This window comes from Neomonachus schauinslandi, chromosome 5, assembly GCF_002201575.2.
Source record: "Neomonachus schauinslandi chromosome 5, ASM220157v2, whole genome shotgun sequence".
NCBI classification, from domain to species: Eukaryota; Metazoa; Chordata; class Mammalia; order Carnivora; family Phocidae; genus Neomonachus; species Neomonachus schauinslandi.
Genome location: NC_058407.1, coordinates 173,047,950 through 173,065,696, shown reverse-complemented (window position 1 = coordinate 173,065,696; position 17,747 = coordinate 173,047,950).

Below are 17,747 nucleotides of genomic sequence, written 5' to 3'. Positions count from 1 at the left end.
CTGTGGGCCTTATGCCTTAGATGTGCCTCTTAAAGACAGGAGACAGAGTGGGAAACCTGAGAGCAACCTCCCCCGCCCCCAGAGCGAGCTCTAAAGCCCCCAGCTGCTATGGACACCTCCTGGATCGGAGGAGAGGGTCCATGTCCTGCGATTCCCCAGACGGAATCACAGGCGCCACGGGGAAGAGCAGGTTTGACTTACTCCATTGGAAGGGCTGGAGGAAGCCACTTGTCACACCCTCCATCTGCCTTTACCTCTTCTTTTCCTATATTCCGTCTCTCTTTGTGTTGCCTTCGCTTTCCACAGGGTCAGACATGGGACTCGGGGACCAGAGGCTGAAGGGGACCTAGGAAGAAAGGATAATCCAGAAACGCAGTGGAAAGCCCTCCCCATCGGGGCGGAAAAGTGCTTCCTTCCCAGACCCGTTGATCCTACAAGGCTCTGTGAAATCCAGTGTGCACGTAAATCACTTCACGAGTTCCTTATTTGCCTGTGATACCCTCCCATTCCAAACCTGAAGAAACGAGATCAGAATGACACCACTTACGTACCCACAGAAACAAGGCAGGGACGAAAGTGGTGAAGCAAGCAGCCTTAACCATGAGGGAACTGTGGAAACTGTGTGAGTCTACAGGCTGCTCGTTTTCAGCCCTGTGAATTTCCCAGCTGTTAGAGGAGGTCAGTGCTGGTTTGCTGAAAACGCGAGTTGGTGGGCTGGTAGGAGGCGCCTGAGGTGTGCAGACCAAGTTTGAGCCGAAGTCTTACGAGAGACACAGTAGCGCCTCTGCCCCTCCCCCTGCATATGTATGTCTGTCCCTCCTGGGGGGCCAGAGCTTACAACAGGGAAGGGAAGGACTGACGGACGTTAGCTGAAAGGACCAAAACTCAGAGTTTTTGATGGAGGACATCAACCTTTTAGAACCAACTTACAAACTTGAACAGCCTTGGACATGAAGAGAGACTCAGATCCATTATGTATTTGAATTGTGACATAACCATCTAATCAAAATAATGCACATTGTTTAGAGAAGACATTTACAACTGGGCCTTTGGGAGTCAGTGTACCCAAATATATCCAGGACTTGATTCAAAAAAGCTTACATTTGACCTAAAAGTTCCACACGTGGCCATTTATCTTCAGGTCATAAGGGGACCATTGGACATACACAGATGTATGAGGATGTTAACAGCATTGCTCTTTATAACCAGAAAATCAGAAAATAATCTAAATTGATAGAAAACTGATGAAGCAAATCATGGCATATCCTTGCAAAGGAATACTTTGCAGCCACTAAAATTATGCCACAGATCAGCAGTTACCAGCAAAGTTGGCCATGTTACATTAAGTGAAAAAAGCAATATGATACCTTAAAAAAAAAAAAGGACATGCACGTACAAAATTACCTAGTATGTGCGTTGAAAAAAAATGCAGAATTATTCATCAAAATGTTAACGGTTATTTGAATGTTAGGATTACTGGCAATCTGTATTTTCTTTGTGCCTTTTTATATTTCGTAAGTTATTTAAAATAAACACAAATCATTATAATCGTTTATAAAAAGAAGGTTCCTAAAGAGCCCATTGTGAAAGCTCTTGCAGCATTTTAAATGAATAATTGATCTATTTAGCATCTCAGGTTTACTCTAAGTTACAAGTTCCCGAAGAGCGGGGAGCATTTTCGCTCCCGTTCCTCCCCCTGGCTCCACGCAGCCCTGCGCATGAGCAGAGCTCCCTGACAGCCGTCGACTGGGTATTTAGGTGTCAAGTACGGAGAAGGTATTAGTGAAAATCGCTAAGGACTAAATTGCGTAGCTGAGCCTTTGCCCTATAACTTCTATAATTGAAAACTAAAACCTGAGTCATTTCATTTTATTACAAATGAACCCACCTCACAACTCCCCTTCAGTTTTGAAATCTCGCCAAAGTATTGGTTATGATCCCATCACTTGGCTAATGTGAAAGTTTTAAAAGCTATTTAATGACATCATTATCCTGCAAATCATAATGAGGGAGGCAAACACGAGTCTGGTGTTTGAAAAATCCATGCATGGACCTGTGGTTTCTGATAGGGGAGCAGGGCCCATCTAAGTAAATTTGAGGTGATGGAATTTTGTTACTTTGCATCTCAACCTCTCCATCGGTGCCTTTATACCAGTCAGATGTTGCTGTGTAACGAACGGGCAAAAAATCTCAGCGGCAAAGAAAAATGGTGTACGTTTCTTGATCTACGCTGGGCTCATCGAGGGGTCTCTGAGTCTGGCTGGCCTCTCTCCCGTCCACCTCTAGAATCCAGACTCTAGTGTGCACCATGTGTATTTGCTTGGGGTCCAGATGAAAGGGCAGGCACAATTTAGGGGAAGCTCTTCTTCTGTCAAGGTAGAAGTCAAGGCCAAGAGTGTATGCGCATTCATACCAGCACACTTCAGGTTCCTGCACATGTCATGCCTGCTAACACCCCTTTGGCCAGAGAAAATGCCCAACAGCAGTGGGGCCGGGAAGCCCACAGAAGGGAGCATTCGCGGAAAGTGAGGCATCGTGACCAGTGATTGGGCCTGCCACACCCTCCATGAGCACAGGTGTTCGCCCCCACTTCCTCTCTGCCGATCAGCCAGTGTTTCCACGCATCCCTGTGTAGCCATCCGTTCTGCCTGAAGGAGAAGACAGCCCTGCCTGCATGGTAAATTGGGTGTCCTTTTTGGGTAAATAAAACACGGATTTGATGTTTTGTTGACCAAGCCCTGTTCTGTTCCGAGGTTCTTTGGAGAGGATGGGCCCTCACCCGGTTGGGACGAGCTTTCATCCCTTAGTCCCAGCAGCCGGGAGAGGGACAGAACACTGGTTGGAGGCACAAAGGGACTTGCCTGCCCTGAGTACAGCCAGGGTGCTACGGGCTGAGGAAGGACAGAGCCTGTCATCCCTCCGTTTGAGAAGACGCGTGGCGATGGCCGGCAGCCGGCAGGGGCGCAGCCGTCGAGCTGGCACCTGGCTCCAGCTGAGGAGCAGCATTCCTGTTTCCCTCAGACTGCTGAAGTCCAACAGCACTTACACTGATGATGTAAGTGCTTACTTTAAATCTCTGGGGAAAGCAAGTGCAATTTTACTTCCTAACGTTGTAAATGAGGCCGGGTTCTCGGGAACCGCAGTGAAGCGCGTTAGGATGTATATAAACGTGAACAAAGCCGGGGACGTTGAAAGGAAAGATGTCGTGGGTAAAAGGGTCCGTCTGCTGACGCACAAACTGCAGAGAGGCTTTCAGCTTTTTCCTCCCAAATCTAGACACCAACTGGCAATTTGCACATCTATTGTGTTCTAAACGAGGCTGACTAAACTCAGCTCCCCTCCGAGGCTTAGCTGGCTGAGATGGAAGAGCAGAAAGTCTGAGCCATCACACGAGGCAGTGAACGGTAAGGCTTGGAGCTAAGCATCCCAAATGGCTCGGGCAGGGCTTCTCGAAGCACGGTCCTCAGAGTGGCAGGGGCAGCGTGGCCCGGGCACTTGTCAGGGGTGCACGTGCTCAGGCCCCATGCCAGGTCTCCGGGAAGCAGACGCTCAGGCTGGGGCCCAGCTGCCCGGGTTCTTAACTCTCCCCTGGGCCCCAGAGGCTCCAGCTGGGGGATCAGCGGTGCAGTGGGCCTCTCTCCCCTGGGCCGCTTGAAGGAGTCGGGGCAGTCTGCAGAGGAGAGAAGGAAGGGCAGCCCCACGGTGGTCATGGGGGTGGGCACAGAGCAGAAGACCGCACAGAGGCCAGTGGGCCCCACCCTGCAGCATTCATTTCCTACGGCCGCCATAACAAAGACCACAGACTGTGTCGCTTAACCCGCATGCATGTCCTGTCTCGGTCTGGAGGCTGGGCGTCCAAGGGCAGGGTGTGGCAGGGTGGGTCCTCTGCAGCTGTGAGGGAGGGTCTCTTCTGTCCTGTCTCCCGGCTTTGGGTGTTTGCCCTCAGTCTTGGGTGTTCTTTGGCTTGTGGAGGCGTCACCCCCATCCCTGCTTTCTATCCCTGTGCCCAAATATCTCCTTTCTATGAGGACACCATTCGTACTCAAGACCTCCTCTTGACTAATTATATCTGCAAAGACCCTATTTCCAAATAAGGTCACATTCACAGTTACTGGGGGTTAGGGCTTCAACATCTCTTTGGAGGACACAATTCAATCACAGTTTTGTTTTTTTTTTAAATAAATTTATTTATTTATTTGAGAGAGCGAGAATGAGAGAGAGAGAGAGCACATGAGAGGGGGGAGGGTCAGAGGGAGAAGCAGACTCCCCACCGAGCAGGGAGCCCGATGCGGGACTCGATCCTGGGACTCCAGGATCATGACCTGAGCCGAAGGCAGTCGCCCAACCGACTGAGCCACCCAGGCGCCCTTTTTTTTTTTAGATTTTATTTATTTATTTGAGAGAGAGAGAATGAGATAGAGAGCATGGGGGGGGAGGGTCAGAGAGAGAGGCAGACTCCCTGCTGAGCAGGGAGCCCGATGCGGGACTCGATCCCGGGACTCCAGGATCGTGACCTAAGCCAAAGGCAGTCGCCTAACCGACTGAGCCACCCAGGCGCCCCTCAATCACAGTTTAATTGCTGACAATTGTGATTCATACAGGCATGGGCCCCTGTGACCCAACAGGAGCCAGTCAGGTACAAGACACTGCTAAGATTCTGGGTTGGAACTTGGAGGACATACCATCCGACGTGGTGCAGCCATCTGGGGCTTGTCAGGGAAGGATGGGAGTCCGTGAACACGTGGAGGGAGCCAACCCCCTCCTGGGGGTAAGTGGAACCAGGAGAGTGTAGTGAAACACTAGGTGTAGTATAGTAGTGTATTGTCACTGTAGTAACATCACTTAAATGCTTAGAGCCAGGCCTATTCCCAGATGTTCCAAATATGTGAACCAGTGTCTCCTTTTCATCAAAATCATTTTGGATTGTGGTTTCCTGTCCCTTGAAATCTAAAGAATGTGACGATATGTATGGTCCCGTGTCTCTAAATTCAAAGCTACTTCTTAGCCTGGTGTGGCACGTGGAGAAAAACAGAACGGCTGAGTACAGGTGTGGGCTGCTCTTGGCTCAAGAGAGGCGTGCAAGGGCTCCCACTGCCCCCAGGGTCTGCTGCAGAGAGAGATCTCAACCCCCAGGACTCATGGCCGGCACACCCGGGTCTCCAGGCTGTCCACGGGGAGGCCCCAGGCCCCTGCTGCTCAGAATGCAGTGCACGGCCCAGCAGCACCTGGCCCCCTGGGAACTGGTCAGAAACGCAGGTTCTCAGGGCCCACCCCAGACGTTCCGAACCAGGCTCCGCATTTTAAACAGAATCACCATCGATTTATGTGCTCATTAATGCTCAAGACGCAAAGTTCCAACCTCATTAGTGAGCAAAATTTTGGTGCATTAAATCCCAGCTATTTAACAATCAAATTGGATTTCTGCTCTTTCTATCTGATTTAAAGCTATTCCTCCAAGGATTGAGATGACCAAACAACCAAGTCATCCTATGAATATTGTATTATATTGTTATATTCTATTCTATCATTATATTATAAACATAACACATCAGTATTAATTTATATTAGCAGCATAGTATATAAATTCCACTTTGAAGTACATGAGGCATTTGACAGTATGTTTCATGTTCAATTTATATCTTTATTGAATGGCATAATATAATACTGCAGACCATGAAGACAAAGTTTGTGCCTCAAGTGGTAACTACGCTAACCGACATCTTCAACATCATGAGCAAAAGCTGCTGAGTCATGGCTCAGCTCTCGGCTCCATGCGCTTCCACACCCTGGGCGTCCAGAGTCGTCGAGCAGATGCTGGGTCAGCCAGAACCACATTCCCCAGAAACCTGGGCAGCCGAAAGCCCCACTGCAAACGTCTGGCAGTTCGTCTGCTACAGAAAGCAAATTGTCTCTTGCTTCCTGAGTTTCACAGAGATGTTTTTCTGGCCATGCACTGGGTTGAAGACCTGCTCGGAAAGGCTTTTGGGAGTTGGTTTCCGCCGCTGGTCATCGTTCTTGGAACAACCACCCGGTGAGGACTCGGGGCTGCCGCGTCTCAGCGGGGATCGGTGGCAGTGAGGAAGAATAGCTAGAGGCCACAGACAACAAAGAAACCAAAATTAAGCTAATCCTCACACGTGCAAGGCTTTGCAGATAAATAAAAATTAATTTTGGCCTTTTCAGATCTTTGACTCTTTGTATCTTTATTTCTATCAGAACAGATTCCGCCAAAACATAAAACGAAGACGGCCAGAGCTTAAACAAAATGTACAGAGCAGAGCCTGTTCACACGCAGAGGAGGAGTGTGTGCCCATGAGGAAAAGCACCGAGCAGAAGTGCAAGGTTTAGGCTCTGGACAGGGGAGTGCTAATTGATAATGGACAACTTCTGTTGTGGGTAGAACAGAATGAGCCCATAGGTATGCGCACCATTGGTTAAAACAAGCCCTGTTGCTCCCTGGTCTGGAAAACGCTGTCAGTTTGGTCCGGGCGGGGGCTGGGGTCTGTCCAAATCCACGACCCTCCCTCGGCGGCCACAGGCTGGAGCCAGTCGTGCGGCATCTCCCGGACACGTGCCGCTCTAAGTGGGGGATTTTTTATATACAGTGTACATTCACTCAGTCAATATCTATTGATCCTCTGATATCGACTGCTTCTTTTTGATTGTTGCTCAAATGGCACCACATTAGAGGGAAACGTGCCCCCTGCCCTCCTCCACTCCCCACCCTCCGGCTCTGTTCTACTTCTCCTGGCACCCGCCACCCTATGCTGCTGCCGTGCTGGGTGCTGCCGACTCGACCCCCTCCCGGCAGAAGCTCCAGGGAAAGGGGCTTTGTTTTGCCCCCAGCTGCGTTTTCACATCTAGGACAGCACCTGGCTGAGAGTAGGCGCTCCGAAAATATTTCTGAGTGAAAAGCAGTGCATCAGGTGCTAGACCTCCTAGAGCTTTTCAAATAAAAACAGTATTATAAAACATAAGCCAGATGCTCTGTATTTTAGTAAAATATATTTTAAACCCTATACTAAAAAGCACAAGGGAGAAAAAAAAGAACATTTCTATCCTGCTTTGGAAGGCAATTTATCAGCATCTATAAACATTTTAAATTCTCATCCCCTCCCAGGCCAGAGCTCTGTCTCTCTGGATCTGCACCTCCTCTTGTGCACAGGGAGGCATGCCCTTGGGTGTCCACATGGCTTTGTTTGTGAAAAATTGAAGACAAGTCTCAGGCCCCATCTGCCTCGTGCTTGCCGTGGGTCTGGTCGGAGAACGCAGCAAATGCCCAGTGAATGCAGACCTTACCATCCACTGCAAGAATCTGGTCCCTCCCCTGTCACGGCCTTTGTCACGGTCCCTCCGGGAGGGATCAAGCCAGTTCAGTCAGCAATCACACTCTGTTTCCACGGTTCCTGACCCCAAGTTGGGGTGTCCTTGGTCTGCCCTGGTCTGAGAGTCTGAGCCGCCCTCGCTGGTGGAGCAGGCCTGGCTGTTCTCGGCCCACACCACCCATGCCCAGGCTGCACCGCCCTAGCAGACACTGTCGGGTGTCAGCTTAGCTGGGCCCGGGTGTTCAGGGGAAATTTTGTGAATGAAGGACCCCAGCAGAGCCAGCAACTTATGCTTGGCTTCAGGCAACGGAGTGGGAGACAGAGCTTCCCCCACAGATAGCCTCCACTTTCTCATACAAAGCGGAGATACCTCTGGGGCCAGGCTGTCTGCAGCTTCAGTGCTCTGTGTCCACGGAATCAGGAAGGCTTGAGGGCCCTTCCACTGGCCATCATAGAGTTCCACTGACCCACTCCCCAAAAACGGGAATATCAGCCAGAGAATCCCAGGCACCTAGGGGTCAGGCATTCAGTTTCCACAAGAGCTCAGGGGCACGTGAATAGCTGCTTTTCAAAAGTCACGTTACCTAGTAGCTGTGTCGAAAATGCAAGTCCAAAACCCCACAGGGTACCTGGGCAGGTACTCTCCTGGGGGAGGCTGGCTCCCTTTGGAGCCCAGAGGCTGCAGTTAGCAAGATCTTCATGCTTGTTCTGTCCCCAGCAGCTGAAGATTTCACTGAGGTGCCAGGCATTCCCGCAAGACTCTGACCCATCACTGGCAGCGAATGGCAGGGGGTTAACGCACGGCAGTTCTGTACAAACAGCTCTCCTGCATTATGGAAGGCAGTCTGCTTACTCAGAGTTCACCACTTGCAATGTAATCTCACCCAAAAGCAGCCTCCGAGGTGATCCATAAAATAAACCATCACAGTATCTTTGCCCCGCCCTCACCACGCCCAGGGCCCCTCCCCCACGGGACCAGGTAGGGCGGTGACCCGGGAACCCACATCCAACAGAGAAAGAGAAGTTGAGATCTTCTCCTCACAGCATATTCAGGCAGTCCTGTAGGCTCTGGGACAGGGAGACCTCGCCCCAACCCAGAATCCTGAAAGCGGCTGAGGGGCAGAGGGCAGGGTGGACAGAGTGTCTCTGGCGTCCAGGCTTGAGCAGCATGACAACCACTGGTGGCTCAACCAGCCAATCTTCCAACGCCGACAGTCCCCCCAACGCCCTCTGTCAGCTCTGGGACGCACACCCCTTTCCCCTCTACCTGGAGGAGAGGGGAAAACCTAAAAGCACCATCTGGGCTACTTGTCTCAACCGCCAAACCATCCTATTAACGGGCAACAAAATGGAGGGGACACCATTTCACCCAGCCGACCATACAGGTTGGTCAGTGTGTCAAGTACCGATTCTCATGAACTTCCCTCGGGGCCCTCATCCGCCTCGTCCAGAAGCCATGTCTGTATCCCAGCCTCATTGCCAGAAGTGCAAAGTCAGACTCTGGGAAGGGCCTGGGATTTTACCCTACATGCATATGCTAACTGCTTAATTTGCCGCAATTTTATATACACATCCTGACAGAAGGACACAGGACCCCTGGGGCAGAGACAGGGAGGGTTTATTACTCACAGCAAACAGATAAACAGAGCAAGCATCTCGTCCGTTTCCCCACACCCTGTTCCCCGCAGGGCCAGGCACGGAGGGCCAGATGTTACCTGTACGCACAGTGGGGTGCACCGCGGGACCCTAAAATTAAAAGACTCTGACCTTTTATGTGGCGGCTGGCATAGCTGCTTGTCCTCGCCTCTGAAGAGAAAGGTTATTCATTACCCTGGAATGTAAGCAAATATTTCAAGAAGACGAAGGAGATTGTATCTTTCCTATCCAGAGACCTCACCAGGGAGGTATTTCTCTAAATTTCTCCGGTGGCATATTCTCCTTAGCTTCCAGCACAGGCTTGCTATTCGAGCCTGTTCTTTGTTCAGAAGGCCTACACCATGCAGGAACATAAGAAACTCCATGGAGAATTGTCTTCCAATAATATTACCTTTTGTGAATTGTCTTTTCAAATACTTGGCACATTTTTTTTTTAATTTGGCAATTAATCTTCTTACTGAGTTGTAAGAATGTTTATACAATTCAGGTCCTTTGTAAGATATGCATATTACAAGTATCGCAAACAAACAAAAAAAACCCCTCCAGTTATGTGACTTGCCCTGTTGTTTAGTTAATGATATTTTCGAGTAGGAAGTTTTGAATGTCTTCTAAAGTCTAATTTATCAATTTTTTGAAATTTCCTAATTTGCTTTTCATATCCTGTTTTCAAAATTCTTCCCTGCTCTGTGCATTCTTCTAGAACCTTTGTAGTTTTAGCCTTCACATTTAGGCCCGTGATCCATTCCAAGTTCATATCGTCTGTGGTATGATGCTTATCTTGTGCACGGATATCCCATTACTGTAGTGCCATTTGTTGGGAAGACTGTTTTCCCCACTGGCTTGCCTTGGCATCTCTGTCAAAAAATTATTTAATCATATACGTATGGCTCTGTTTCTGGATTCCCTATTTTAGCACAGCCCAATGTAAATATAATGCAAGATGTAAATGTAACCTACATATGCAATTTTAAATTTTCTAGTAGCCACCTTTTCAAAGGTGGATAGCTATGGGACTGCCATCTTAATAACCCACAGTTCAGTCAGCCACAAATATTTACCCACTGGTGCTGGGTTTTTTTTTTTAATGACTAGGTCCAGGCTGGGTGACACAAGGGATGGTCCATCATGAAATACGTGTCAAGTAAAACAAAATTTGACACAGCAAGATTAAATTGGTCCATAAGCTGGAGCCTCAGCCAAAAGCAGAGCCCACGAGTTGTGACTTTCAATGCGATGTTACGTAATCAATGCTTCACATTTCCTCCTGCCCAAGCTACACGGAGCAAAGAGCAAGCTTCTATAATCAATACCATGAGTAATATGAAGTTTGTTTAACTCAAAGAAGAAAGAAATTATTAAAGACTGAAAAAATCTTACAGTTTAGTTATAAATAGCATACACTATTCTGTGCCCAGCCTCGTGGGTTAAGTTTCTAGAAACAATTGATGAGGCTTCGTGGTGAAAAAACAGATTTATGGGAGAATCACCATTAGAAGAACAAAGACTGTGAACAAGGCTGCCTTTATAATCGCTGATGAGTCCATGAAAAATAAACAACAGAGACAAAGCAAAATGATGTACTAAGCATCGCTTTCCTCTGACTCCAAATCCCATAAAATAGCAGAAAATATTATTTTAAAGAAAATAAATATGTAATAGTACTAGACTAGAACCTTAGAAGATTTTTTTGAAGTATAGAAAGCACGCAGGATACGATCTACTGAGGGAGAAAAGACAACAAAAAATAGCCCAAAGGCAACACAAAAGCTAACGCAGTTCAGGGATGCTCCAGGCCCAGAGCAGAACCCAGAAATCCTGGCTGCCCACTGACTTCACCATATTCCCTATCTCTGCTAAAGATTCTCCTAAATAGTGTGGTATTTTAAAAGTAATCTCAGATTACAAAATTTTGGCTTTTTTAAAATCAGTCAATTAACATATAGTGTATTATTAGTTTCAGAGGTAGAGTTTAGTGATTCATCAGTTGCATATAACACCCAGTGCTCATGACATCAAGTGCCCTCCTTAATGTCCAGTACCCAATTACCCCTTCTCCCCCACTCACCTCTCCTTTTCAATCTTGGCTGCAGCAACTTCTTGCTAGACACATCTCCAAAGGCAAGGGAGACAAAAGCAAAAATGAACTATTGGGACTTCATCAGGATAAAAAGCTTTTTGCACAGCAAAAGAAAGAGTCAATAAAACCAAAAACAACCCACAGAATGGGAGAAGATATTTGCAAATGTTTTATCAGATAGAGGGCTAGTATCCAAAATCCATAAAGAACTTCTCAAACTCAACACCCAAAAACAAATAATCCAGTCAAGAAATGGGCCGAAGCCATGAACAGACATTTCTCCAAAGAAGACATACAAATGGCCAACAGACATGAAAAAATGCTCCACATCACTCGGCATCAAGGAAATACAAATCAAAACCACAATGAGATACCACCTCACGCCAGTCAGAATGGCTAAAATTAGCAAGTCAGGAAACGACAGATGTTGGCGAGGATGCAGAGAAAGGGGAACCCTCCTACACTGTTGGTGGGAATGCAAGCTGGTGCAGCCACTCTGGAAAACAGCATGGAGGTTCCTCAAAATGTTGGAAATAGAGCTACCCTATGACCCAGCAATTGCACTACTAGGGATATACCCCGAAGATACAAATGGAGTGATCCAAAGGGGCACCTGCACCCCAATGTCTAAAGCAGCAATGTCCACAATAGTCAAATTATGGGAAGAGCCCAATGTCCATCGACAGATGAATGGATAAAGAAGATGTGATACACACACACACACACACACACACACACACAGAATACTACTCAGCCATCAAAAAAATGAAATCTTGCCATTTGCAATGGCATGGATGGAACTAGAGGGTATTATGTGAAGCGAAACAAGTCAGTCAAAGAAAGACAAATACCATATGATTTCACTCATGTGGAATTTAAGAAACAAAACAGATGAACATAGCGGAAGGGAGGGCATAATTTTGGCTTTAAAAAACAAACAAGGGGCACTTGGCTGGCTAAGTTGGTAGAGCATGCAACTCTTGATCTCAGGGTTGTTCCATGTTAGGTGTGGAGTTCAAGTTCCATGTTAGGTGTGGAGATTGCTTAAAAATAAAATCTTTAAAAATAAATAAATAAAAAATTCCCTCATAAAAAAGCATCCCAATTCGTTACCTTTTCTATTTTATATTTATATTTTCCTATTTTCAAGTATATTTACATTTGCATAATTATAACAGTAGTACACATGCAATTTTATGTCCCGTTTTTCATTTAACCTTATAGAAGTATTTCCCATCTTGCCACTGAATCTTTGTAGCTATCATTTTTAATATCTACATAATATACTTTGATTGGATGTACCATGGTCTATTTTCTGCTTGCCTTCTTTTTGACCACTTGGGTTGTTTCCAATGTGTGCTATTATAAATAATGCTGTAATTAACATCTTTATTTCCTCGACTAAATTTAAATCTGTTTTATGAATTAAAAGCAGCTGAACTGACTTCTGTGTCATTCCTTTTTGAACAAAAACGGAATGTCCTGGTTTCGTAACAAGGAACAATCTAAATTTAGGTGTATAGATAAGCTGTGTGACAAGTCAGAATAGCAATGGCAGAGTTCCTAAAGCTTTTTAGACAATGTCTATTTAGCTTACTTGTCCCTCTTTGGGGAATAGAGTAAGTCCCAGGTTGCTTCAGTTTAAAATGAATCTCCAGATTGGTAACGTTAGCCTTGACAGGAGTAATTTTTTTAAAACAGTAGCACTTCTAGCTGTGTTACTGTCTTCAGATCTTTCCCCACTTGACCAAGGTGAAGGTCAATCGCGAATACATAATTTTCAAGCTATTTGAAATACTGAAACTGACACTGAAAAGGTTTCTGTTTTTTCATAAAGTATTTTGTTGCCCCAGATAAAGCAATGGCTGGTGAGAGCAAAGCAGATATGTGTGTGCAGGCCGGGGTGGGGTGGGGGGCCATGAATTTTATAAAAGGACCAGTTACGAGTCGAAGAAATTTAAAATATGATATTAAAGATTTTAAACTCAGCAGAGCAGATGACCAGTAGATTGATGCAGCTACAAATGAATTACGTCCTGAATAATCAAACCACTCCAAGAGCCACCAAATATGAATTTCATATGTAGAGAATTGTGGGAATGAAGGAGAACAAAATAATAAAATTATCCAGAGTTAAATAAAGACACAAGTATTGGGGTTGAGTGAGTTCCCTAAAAGTTGGTCAGAATGCATGAAACACATAAGCACCTACAGAGCACCACTGGGAAATTTCACAACATCAAGGATGAAGGGGAAAGTCCTAAAAGATTACAAAGCAGGCAAAAAAATAAATAAAAAGCAGAAGGAGAAAACAGATTGCCTACAAAGGAATAAACATCAAATTGGATTCTACCTTCTCATTGTCAACAATGGTGCTAGAAGACAATGGGCCAACAACCTCGAAAGTCTGAATATCATAATACAAAATGATCCCCACAACCAGGTTAGTTAACATATCCATCACATCATGACAATTTTATTTTTGGGGTGAGAACATTTACGATCTACTCTCTTAGCAACTTGCAACTATGTAATAACACACTGTTAACTATAGTCACCATGCTGAATATGACATCCCCAGAATTTTTCCATCTTATCATTGGAAGTTTGTGCCCTTTGGCCAACATCTGCCCATTTCCCCCAACCCCCAGCCCTGATCACCGCCATTCTACTCTCTGTTTCTATGAGTTTGACTCTTTTTTTTTTATTCCACATGTGAGATCATATCATATTTGTCTTTCTCTGTCTGACTTATTTCATTTAGCATAATGCCCTCAAGTCCATCCATGTCACAAATAGCAGGATTTTCTTCTTTTTTAAGGCTGAATCATATTCTGTTGTATATACACCACATTTTCTTTATGCAATTATCCATTGATGAACATTTAGGTTGTTTCCATGTCTTGGCTATTGTGAATAATGCTAAAATGAACATGGAGGTGCAGACATCTCTTTGAGATAGTGCTTTCATTTCCTTCTGATATGTACCCAGAAGTGGGATTGATGGATCATGTGGTAGTTCTGGTGTTAATTTTTTGAGGAATCGTGGCTGCACCAATTTACCTTCCCTCCAGCAGTGCACGAGGGTTCCCTTTTCTCCACATCCTTGTGGACACTTGTTACCTCTTGCCTTTCTGATGACACCCATTCCAACAGGTGTGAGGTCACCTCACTGTGGTTTTGATTTGCATTTCCCTGATGATGAGTGACGTTGAGCACCTTTTTGTGTACCTGTTGGTCATTTGTATGTCTTTTTTGGAAAAACGTCTGTTCAGGTCCTTTGTCCATGTTTTATTTAATTAGATTATTACTGTTACGATTATTTTGCTATTGAGTTGTGTGAGTTCTTTATATATTTTGGACATTAACCCTTTGTCAGATATATGGTTTGCAAATATTTTCTCCCATCCTGAAGGTTCCCTTTTCTTTCTGTTGAGTGTTTCTTTTGCTGTGCAGGAGCTTTTTAGTTTTTACAGTTTTAGGTTTTACATTCGAGTCTTTAACCCATTTTGAGCTCATTCTTGGGAGTGGTGTGAGATGGGGATCAAGTTTCAGTCTTTTGCATGTGAATATCCAGTTTTCCCAACACTATTTATTGAAAATACCATCTTTCCCCATTAAGTATTCTTGGCTTTCCTGTCAAAAATTAGCTGACCATATGCGCCTGGGTTTGTTTCTGGGCTCTCAGTTCTGCTCCATCAGTCCACATGTCTGTTTTTATGCCAGTGCCTTGCTGTTTCACTACTAAAACTTTTCGGTATAGTTTTAAACCAAAAAGCGTGATGCCTCGGCTTTATTCTTCTTCCTCAAGATTGCTTTTGCTGCTCGGGCTCTTTTGTGGTTCCATATGAATTTTAGGATTGTTTTGTCTATTTCTGGAGCCCAGTAAAGGGGTACTTTCAGAATCTACAGTGTGACCAAGTTTGGCGGGCTTCCCTCCAGGGGCCCCCAGATGGTGGCCAAGAGGGGCTAGAGCCAGTTCACGAACCACTTTGAGGTCCACGGCCAGTACGGAGGTCTGCGTGCCTGCTACCCCACACATGGGTGGGCATGACCCCTCCCAGGCCCCTTGGCACCTGGTGCCGATGACAGGACCAAGCCCAGCGGGACGTGGCCAAGTTCTCAGGAGCATGGAGCTATTTCTGGGGCTGTGGCCAAGACCAGTTGGCGAACAAGCTGCCTGGATTCAAACCCTTCCTTCTCAAAATCCTCTCCTTGGTCTTGGACTGTGCCGAGGCTTCAGTCTCCTATCTGGATTCCGGGGGCTCCCACAAAGACACTTTTGTCCATGGCCTGATGCCGCATTGTTGTTGGGGGTAGGGGAATGTCTTATGCAACCGCCTTGCTGGCATCACCCCAGGATTTTAGTTCATACACCGGTTTCTGGACCCTCATCATCCTGGATCCTCCTATCTGATTACACTTCAAGTTTGTCTAAGGACAATGACCCCATCCAGGCCCCTGGAGGACACACACATATACCCACACACACCCCAAAATCAAACATTCCCTAAATCCATTCAGTGTTGCTCACAAATTCCCCAAAGAGATCGTTGGTGGGTTTCACACTTGCCATCCTCATGCAGGTTCTTGGTTCACATCAGAGTTGCAGTTCCAATCCCCAGAGTGAGCCGGGCAGGTGGGGAAAGGACGTTTGTTAGCAGGTAGAAAGAGCCATTCTGAGGTGGCCCCGTCTTCTCATATTTCCCAAAAAGTCAGAAACCTAGATTTTTGGGTTTTGGCTGGGGATTCTCCTGACTTCTGTAGTTTGCCAACAAAATAAGATAATTTTTAAACATTCTATGGGCCAAGCAAAACAAATACATGCACCTGATTCAGAATAGACCGGAAACCTGCAATTGCAGTGAAGTCTAATGGGAAATAATTAGCAAAGGCGATTAAATTTCCGGAGCCAGAACTTTGGGTCCAGCAGAGAAAGGGAGGTGTGGTGGCAGTGAGGAGACTCACAGCCATCTCTTTGCCAGGGACACCCCGTGGGAGGAGGCTTATTTTTTTCCTGTATTAAGAGATCCATGGGAGATTAATAATAATCCCATACATTGATGTAGTGCTTGCTCATCTACAATTTCATTTGATCCTTATAACAGCCCCATGAGCTTATCAAGAACATCCAACACTCTCACCCGATTAAAGGGAGCCAAGAACTCACACAATTTCACTCACAGAAAGAGAAAGAGGGAGACAGAAAAGTGACCTTTCCCAGCTTTCAGTGGAAATGCTCAGAACTAAGTTCATTTTTCCCTAACTTTCATCTGCTCTCTCTTATCCTCCCTCTGTTCAATATGCTCCCCTGTTCTTTTGTTGCGGAAGGAGGGGGAGCGTGTTCACAGAGATGGGGCTCGGTAGCCACAGGAGTCAGAGGTCCAACCAGTGAAACAGAACACACCTGGCAAGGTCTGTAATGAAAATATCACCTGGTGTTCGAGGATCCAGAAACGACCCTCACTGACTTGTTGCTATTCAAAGAACCAAGCCTTGACTGACCTCAGTCAAGTCCTTGGTGATAAAAAAAAAAAAAAAAAAATCATTATCTGGAGCCAATCTTTATAATCCAGTGGCTCAGAGATAAATGAGTCTCTTATCAAAAGTGGGGGGAACATACCCATTGGGATGGCTTCTAGCCAAGGGGGGGGCAAAAGGCACACAGAAAATAACCAGTTTTGGCAAGGATGTGGAGAAACTGGAGCCCTCGTGCTCTGCAGGTGGGAATGTAAAAAGTATAGTATTTCCTCAAAATGTTAACAATAGAATTACCATAGGATCCAGCCTTCCCACGTCTGGATATTCACCCACAAGAGTTGGAATCCTGGTCCAGAAGAGGCGTTTGCACATCCATGCTCACAGCGGCGGTGCCTGCCATAGCCGAAGGTGGAAGCAGCTCAGTGCCTGTGGACAAATGAACGGATAAGCAAAATTTGGCCTGTACGTACAAAAGAATATCACTCAGCCTCAAGAAGGAAGGGAATTCCGACACCTGCTCCAACACGGATGAACCTTGAGGAAACTGTGCTAAACGAAATGTCAGTCCCAGAAAGACAAATGCTGTGTGGTGCTATTACGGAGCGTCCCCTTCATTCAGAGTAGTCAAGTGCACAGAGACAGAGAGTGAAAGGTGGGTCTCAGGGCCGGGGACGGGGAGGGGGAGTCAGGCTTTAATGGGGGCAGAGCTCCAGTTTTGCAAGATGAAGAGTTCCAGAATAGGCCAGGACTGTTGTGGAGAGGGCGCGTGAAGGTTGATGGTAACCAGGCAGTTTCTCAGCCACCCAGGGCAGAGAGCAAAGACCCAAAAATTTGGAGATGGAATGTAATTCAAAAGGGATTATACTGGCCATAAACACACACACTTCGTGACTTCAAGGTGCATCTCCTACCTCCCTATGTCATAAGCGTAGCAGAGGCTCCTGGGCTGGTGTCACCACAATTTTAGGTGTCTCGAGGTTCTCAGGAAGGCTCCATGGAAAGACAGAACCCCCTGGAGATGGATGGGTTCCTGGCCTTGCCCAGGATTTAGATTCCCAGCAAACTGTGTCCAGTGGGGCAGGAGTCCACTGGGGTTGGGGGCAATGGGCTGAATAATGAAAATGCTTTCAAAGGACAGCCCTGGACACTTATGCACACCTCATCTTATCCAACCCTTAAGGGTACCTGGGCTGGATTCCCTGGAAGAG